Genomic DNA, 8,236 nt, shown 5'->3' on the forward strand with positions numbered 1-8,236 from the left:
TGAATCCTCCCTTGGGAGGGAGGGACTTGCTTCCTTTCAAATGAGGTTGCCATCTCCCAGTGCTGCAATTAGTCATGTCCGCACAGCTTCTGTGGAGTACAACCAAAGCACTTAATTTTCATTAAAAAGATGACATTGGGAGCAGTTATGAAGGACAGGCGCAGGAACTGGGAACCACGTTCCTGAGGACGGAATGGGACACGCAAATGCATAAATTACTGGGCTCCTTTTCCACCTTCTGTCTTCTGCTTTTCTGCAAAGAGTCACTTGATTGTAGGTGCCTCTCTGATATCTCTTTGTAAATCCTATTCACATTTGCATTAGATAATTCGGTGTATCCATAAATTAGTGTTGAACATCAGTTGTTTTTACGGAAGCATTGCATAATCCCCGCCTCACAGGTGTTCACAGCCCATCCCAAGATCCCAGCAGAGGCAGGGGAGGCTGGTGAGTGTTGGCAGCAAGGACCTGTCCTTCCGCCATCCCCAAGGGCTCCCATCAAATTGTGGCTGCCCCATCACACACTGGGCACTGCTCAAATCCAAAGAGGCATTGGCTGCTCTGCTTCATTTAACTCTGCATAAGGTGGGAAGGGATGGGGCTCTGTGCACCTCACTCAGCATCGTGCTGGGGCAGGCATTGCCCTTGATCCAGGAGCAATTCCCTGCACTGAAGCAAGCCAGGGATGCTTCCAGGGCCTGAACACCACACTCTGCATCCCACTCCATCCCATCCTGCCACTGTGCACCAGCATGAGCCTTGTCCTTGAAACCAGGGCCGGATAAAATAGGGTCATTTTTATTTTTCTAGTTTCCCGTGTTCATGAAAGCAAAGATTCATGTGGCTGAGCCTGAAGACAAACTGCTTCAAAGAGCAATTTTAATTGAAATTATAATGATGGAAATTTTGCAGCCAAAATTGAAAAGCACGTTACTGTATCCCTTCCCTCCTCCCGTGACACGTCCAGGCAAAGCAGCAACAAAAATAGGGGCCTTTTGTGACAGCGTCTGTATGACTCAGTTTCTTCAGTCCACAGATTATATTTATCCTTGTAAAAGACACTTAAAAGACACTGTCCCTCTTCTTTGCAGCTCTCCTCATGTTCCTCCTCTCCCTGTGCTCTGTGCGCAGTGTGGGGGTCCTGCTGATGCACGGAGGGCCGCTTGACAGTGGCTTAAAACAGTGGAATTTAAGCAGGAAAATTAAGACATTTAAGCAGGAAAATTAAGAAATTTAAGAAGGAAAAAGGCAGAGGTGTCCTGGGATGTTTTCCCCAGGATGGGCTGGATGCCAGCAGGGCTGGGATGGAGCCCTGAGGCTCATCCCCGCCTGGACCGCTGCCGGCTCCCGGCAGGAGCACAGAGCCCCAGGGAGCAAAAAGCTCATCCTCTACCCAAACAGAAAGCGGCTGCTGGTTCCTCTCTCCTCGGCATTAATCTCTGTCCCTCCTGGGAAATTACGCCACGATAAATCTTTATTTCTCATGATGGCTTGCCAGCTTTAATAACGATTTCGCGGGGGATGGGAGATGCTGGCAAACCCGAGTGTGGGCTGGAGGATGCTCCGCTCCCCCAGCACACACTGATGGCTTGGGATTGATTTATCCTCCTTTCCCGAGCCCTGTTTGTCCAGCTGCCAGATAGGGCCAAGTGAGTAACTGTTTCCTCAGTAAATTCAGTCTCCTCTTAATCCTCAGGTACCCCTGCTTTCCTGGAATTTATTCAGTACTCACACAGAGCTGTATGGTGTGAAAATGTGGGTATTCAGACACTCCCCTTTGAAAAGGCTGCCTGGTTACTCCATGTGCTGGAACGTAGGAATTGAGCAGTGCTGGGGAGTTGCTGTAATAGTGTCTGTATTACTCAATACAAACCATTTGTAGAACTGTGCTTAAGAACAATGGAATTTGTGCTAAGTTCCCGTGGCATCCAACTGGCGAATGTGAACAATCGAGTTTTCTGTTATTTGAGGAAATAACTGAATGGCCAAATCCAATTACTCCTGGAAATTCTGCCGTGATGCAGAGAGCAACCTGAGCTGTGAGTGCTTCTTTCCAGCCAGAGTAACTGCTGCTCCTGGGTAGTTTCAGGATGCTCACGAGCCTGCATTAGGCCATCCCACTGCAGTCCTTCTCCAAGGAGGAGGTTGAGAATACACACTAAATGCCCAGTGAAAATGTGACCTATAGCTGAAGAAGATGAGGAGAAGATGCTGCTGCAGGGAGAGAAAAGAGCTGTTGGGTTCACCCCAGGGGTTGTGACAGCCAGTGCATGAAGCTGCTGCATGCACCCTTAGTGAGCAACACAGCATCAGGCCAGCAGCATCCCACCTCCTGTCCCACCTGCTCAATGGGGTTTCTCAGGAAAATGTTGCCAAATAAACCCCAATATGACAACACTGCTGCTCCTGCATCCTCTCATATGGAGCCCATCATAGAGGTCCTGAAAAGGATGAAGGAAAGGGAGAGCTGCATGGTCAGACTGATCTGGGGCTCCTCTGCTCGCCCAGCAGCCGGGGCAGCAGAGCAGCTTCGGACGGTTGAGCACTGAATGTTTTCACAGGGAGTTACTATAGAAACTATCTCAACACCTTCTTCTGTGCAGCCTCGTTGCTGCTAATAAATAGCCTCATTATTTCGTAAAAAAGTGCTCGGGAAACCAGGAGCAGCACGGCTCAGGCCGAGACAGAATTAATGGTCGAAAATAGTGGGACCATTTTTCCCTGTGCCACAGAAAGCAGAGAGGCCGGGGCTCCATTAGGGAGAGTTATGGCTCATTTCTCCGCTTTTGCTGTATTTATGTTTTATGTATTCAAAAGTGATTTCAGCCACAATCCCAAATTACCAATTCCCACATTACATTAAACGGCTGTGAACAGGAATGGCTCCTGCCTATCAAAATAAACCAGTGAGTGCCATGCAGGGAGCCAGCTCCTTCCTGATGCTTGCAGGCAGCACTGCTTGCAGCAAAATGCTCCAGGGCCTGCTGAGGAGCTGCTGTCCCAGCTGGTAGCAGGGTCCCTCACCACTGCCAAAGGCAGAGTATCCCTAATTTCCATGATTTTCTCCCTCTCTGCCCCAGCAGTCACAGCCATTTTCACTTCTCTGCCCAGTGCCTTAAGCCAAGACATTTTTGCTTCCTTTCAAGCCCCAGTGCCCCTGAGCAGGAGAGGATTGTTAAAAATATTAACAGGAATAACACAATAGCAGGAATAACACAGTAACAGAAATAACACATCCCTGTGGCAAGAAGCTAAAATACACATCTCTCTTGATGTATTCATTGGTCCTGTTAATGCCATTCCCAACCAGAAACACGTTCCATTCAGGCAGGGCTGGGCTTCAGAATGTGCTGGGGAGCATGTGGGCTTGTAGGATTTGTATTGGGGTCTTGGATCTCTGTGGGATCAGCCCTCCTACTGCTTGGAACCCTCATCATCCCATGGCTCACATTCAGACCTCACTCAGTGGTTCCCTGCTGCTCCCATCAGTGCTGGAGACTCCCACAGCTTCCATGAATCCGTATGATCTTGTCTGACTTGTGTCCAAAATGAAGCTTCCCTATGCCATCTGAAAAACTTCTGGATTTGGATACAGGCTTCATTGCAAATATCACTCTCATCCTCCAACCCGTGTGCAGTCCTACTCACAGTCCTACTCACAGTCCTACTCCACAGTCCTATGTGCAGTTCAGCAGCGGGTCACTCTGGTGAGCAAAAATTGAGCAATTTTAGAATTTTAGCCAAAAGCTCCACCACCAGCACTCAGACCACAGTTTCCTGAGAGATCCCTGCCTGCCTCTTGCTGTGAGGAGCATTACAGCTCTGACAGATGGGATGCAGTTTGCACCACCCTACCTGCAGCTAAAGTGAATACTATCATCCATGGATCTGAGAGGCAAATACTGCCCAGGAGAAGATGAGTTGGATATTTACCTTCAGGGAGGCTGGAAGCTGGCAGTGGCCACATCAAACCCTCAGTGTGGGCAGGCTGTGGCTGTCCCAGGCTGTGACAATCCCAGGCTGAGACTGTCCCAGTTGTTCCTGTGGGCAGGGGCAGCTTCTCCATCCACCTGTTTGCAAAACCTCTTGCAGCCACAATTTCCTCTGCTTTGCCCAGGAAAATCTGGACATTGCTGTGATATTCCCATGCCACATCTCTCTGTGTTGGCATTTTTGTGAAGATCTGAAAGAAAACCAGAGCTGATCACGCTGGCTTGCCCCTGGCAGGAGCTGCTACAGACAAATAGGGAACACGGCTCTCCACAGCTCTTCTTGGGGATCACGCTAACGACTTGAGTGGCACAGGCCCAACATCTCGATGGGAGGCAGCCAGGCATCAGTGAAAATGATGGGGAATATAATGAATCATTTGTCTTCCCTGAGAAGAAAGAGTGGCGGTGGAAAACACAGACCCTTAACTCTTCCACAGCCGCCTGCCGCTGCTGTCAGCATCCCAGGGTCCCCAGTGGACTGGCAGGAGAGTAAAAAGGAGATGAAAGGGGACATCACCACGTTGGCATGTCCCAGTTTCTAGGATGGATGCGGGCTTGCTCTCCAGAGCAGCCTGGCTGTCAGCAGTTGCTTATTTTGCTGTTAATGACACAGAACCACTTATGGAAAAGGATTTCTCTTCCTCGATAACGATAATAAAGTGGATTTGGCTTCCTGCACTGCATCCTTTGTCTGAGGGGCTGGAGACACTGGAGGCATTTGGAGAGCTGCTCCTCCAGCAGAGAGTGGTGGCAGAATCCAGATGTGTTGGGAGGCAGCTGAGCAATCCAGGAGGGAGCCCAATCCCTGCCCCGGGATGCTTCAGACCATGATGCTGCTTCTCCCTGGAATGTCCCTAATGTGACAGGCTTCCTCACCCATCTTCTTGGACAGGAATCTCACCCAGCTTCTTGGACCGAGAGTGATTCACGGAGCACAAGGAGCCACACCATCAGCCATGACCACAAACACATTCAGGTCTGATCAGGGGCGCCCCAGAACAGTCCCAGAGGGGACAAGACTGCTGTGGCTGCCCCAAGGCTCCGTGAGGGTGCCAGAAATGCTGACAGCTGGGAATAAATTACAGTTGCCATCTAATCAACTCTCCTCATCATTTCCAGTTGAGCAAATTAAAAATCTTCCAGCAGCACAGATGAACTGCGGCCCAACCTCGCGCCTGATAAATGTTCCTTTTGAACTCGTGCACAATGGGGGAGCCGATTAAACTTTTAACTTTTTTAATCCTATAATTTATTTAAAACGCATTTTCTGAAAGAAAAGAATGTGAAAGATTTTTTTTTCTTTGTGATTTCTTAGGGGGAGCTGATGTAAGAGGCAGATAACGCAGTGCAGCAAACTCGCCTCTGACGTTACCGCTCAAACTGAGTCCTGCAGCTCAGGCTGAAATTCCTGACTTTCAGTGAAATCTGGGATTCAGCTGGGTTTCCTGAAAAAATCCCAATAGTTTAACCCAAATTGGAGCAGGCAGGACAAGAGGAGCTGCCCACCAACCCGCTCTGCTCCATCACAGCCCACCAGCCCAGCACTATCCCACAGGAGTTTCCCACCCAGGCAGAGAGGTCCCATTAACTGCCACACTTCCCAAGGGGAATTTGCATAGAACAGCACAGCACATACACACAGCCCAACATGCTTCCAGGGATTATTGTTATTGCTGCAATTACCAAAGGAATTAGTAATGCTAAACCATCAAGAGGTTAACTGCACCAGAGGCTAACGAGCCATGTGGCACATCAAAACGCTGGGAGGGGTTTTCTCAGCTCAGAGTCGCACAATATTATATATATATACATTATAATTATAGATATATAACCTGGGATATCCATCCCTGGAAGTGTTCAAGACCAGGCTGGGTGGGAGTTGGAAAAACCTGTACTATTGGAAGGTGCCGGCATCAGGGATGTGGAACTGGATGATTTTTAAGGTCCCTCCCTACACAAAACATTATGGAATTCCATGATTCCTTGCATCCTAGGGAAGCAGTGCTCTGGTTTGCTTTTTTCCAGCCCTGTGCTGAGCTGGCAGGGTTGCTTTGACAGTCCATCTCTGGCCAAAGCAAGGGCACATCTCCCCTCCAGAAACTCACCCTCTCCACACAGCTCCTGCCAGGGGCAGCAGCCTTAACCCGGCCTTTCGAGAACCTCCTCTTTATCTGCTGCTGACAACAAAGCTGTAATTGCAGCCCTCGGCAGAGCAGATAGAAGGAGCTCTCCAGGCACCACAAGGAATAAAGGGCATGGCGTGATCCAAGACTTGTCCTGATATAACCGTGACTCTGCTCCAACAGTGGCCGATGACAGAGGGTGATCCTCCTGGCCACTCACTTAAGCCCAGCTCCATCCTCAATGCTGACCTCCCAAAGCCATGGAAAACTCACATGACATCCTGTGGTCACACAGGACCCCTGCACATGCCATTATTTCCATCAGACACAGGCACAGGGGTTCCCTGTGCTCCTGTTTGTGGGATGAGGAGCGGGCATGCTGCGGATGCAGAGCAGTCACCTCCTCCTGCAAGCCTCAGCGCCATCCCAGAATCAATACCCTGCCAACAATGATGACAATAAGTTTAATTCTTGATGAATGGCAGACATAAAACTGAGCTATTGTGTTGCTGAAAGAAATTGAATTAAGGGTGAGCAGAAGGGACACATCACTTGGCGGTGTGGTTGATAACGCTGCCTGCTTGGCCAGCTGCCACCAGCAGCCCTTTGGTTCCTGACACAGCTCCTGATGGTCCTGGCAGATCCCTGGGTGCCCAATACTCCCTTAAAACCAACTAATTCCCTTTCCATGGTTCAATTGTTGCTGTGGGAAGCAAGTCTCCAGCTCCCTCAACATTGTCCTCATCATCTCCTTCTCAGCCTCCCTCCTAGGATTATCAGAATTAGGGCACATCCTGGCATTGGGTGGGCCCTTCACCCATCTCCTGGACATGCAGCAAAGAGTTTGGTCTTCTCAAAGTGTTTTGGTTTGGGCACCCTTTCCCTTGAGATGGACACTTACCCTTTCCCTGGGGATGGACACTTACTTCTATCTGATTATTTTTCCCAGAGTGTCTGTGGCAGACTCCCTCTGCATGCACAGGAAGACTTTCTTCATTAGCTGTTAGACTCCAACTCCCGAAGAGCAAATTAGGGGACATGAATATGCAAATTAATGCTTCTAAACTGATAGCAGCATTGCTGCCTCCAAGGGGATCAAAGCTGGGGTGACATTTGGCTTCCAGCTCTTCGCATTCGGGAGCGGGGTTTGACACTTTCTTTAATTGTTTTTTACACTGGAGAGAGCTAAAAATAAACTTTCCACAAAGCTGTTCTCCTGCTCATTCTGTTGGGCTTGGGTTGGGGTTTTTTAAATAGTTTTTGCCCCATGTTGCCCAAGCTGGCAGGGCTGAGACTTTTCTACTCATGCAGGGCCATCCCAGTGATGCTCTGCCCAGTCCCCATGTGAGATCACAGCAGTGGCACGAGCACAATGGCCATGGTGAGATGCTGTGACACTAGGGACAGTTTGGGGACATGCTGGGTGGCAGAAAATGCATGGAGTCACAGATGGCTGAATTTGGGCTGAAACTCCCCCAAAGAAACCATTCCCCACCTTCAAAGGAGCTTTCCAACAACACCTGAGCCCATCAGCTTTCCCTCTCTGCAGCCAACCATGAAGGCCCAGAAAAATGCCCTGTGGCCACAACCAGCAGCCAAATGTTGCAGGATGATAAAAGTTCTGGTGCCTGAGGGTGTGAGAGGCAGAAAGGGCTCCACATCCTGCATGCCCACGGGGCATCTCCATCCTGGGGCTCTGCCCAGGTAACTCGTCAATAAGTGTTTGAATTCAGGAGGATTAATAAGGAATTCCAACAAACTCCCTGCCAGAAGCAGCTGTTGCTCCATGTCCCACTGTCCTGGGCTATAAATGCCCTTGGCTGGCTCTCTCCCCACTCTCTGCCAGCTCAGCCCCTGCTTAGAAGTAATTAGGAGATAATTAACATTTGTAGCAAACAGCAGGAAACATCTGGGCCTGATAACGTATGAGGAGCCCTCGAGGGTGATTAATGGGGCTGGAGGAAGGAGAGTGGTGGCTGGTGTGGCAGAGCATCATGAGGTGAGGTTGGGACTGGATGGGATGAGATGGAGACATCTCTGGGGGTGCTCCAGGGGTGGTGATGCCTCCTTCCATCCTCCTCTCAAGCAAGGATGGAGAAGCAGCACTGTTTGACCAGGAAG

This window comes from Zonotrichia albicollis, chromosome 25 (assembly GCF_047830755.1).
Source record: "Zonotrichia albicollis isolate bZonAlb1 chromosome 25, bZonAlb1.hap1, whole genome shotgun sequence".
Classification (NCBI taxonomy): domain Eukaryota; kingdom Metazoa; phylum Chordata; class Aves; order Passeriformes; family Passerellidae; genus Zonotrichia; species Zonotrichia albicollis.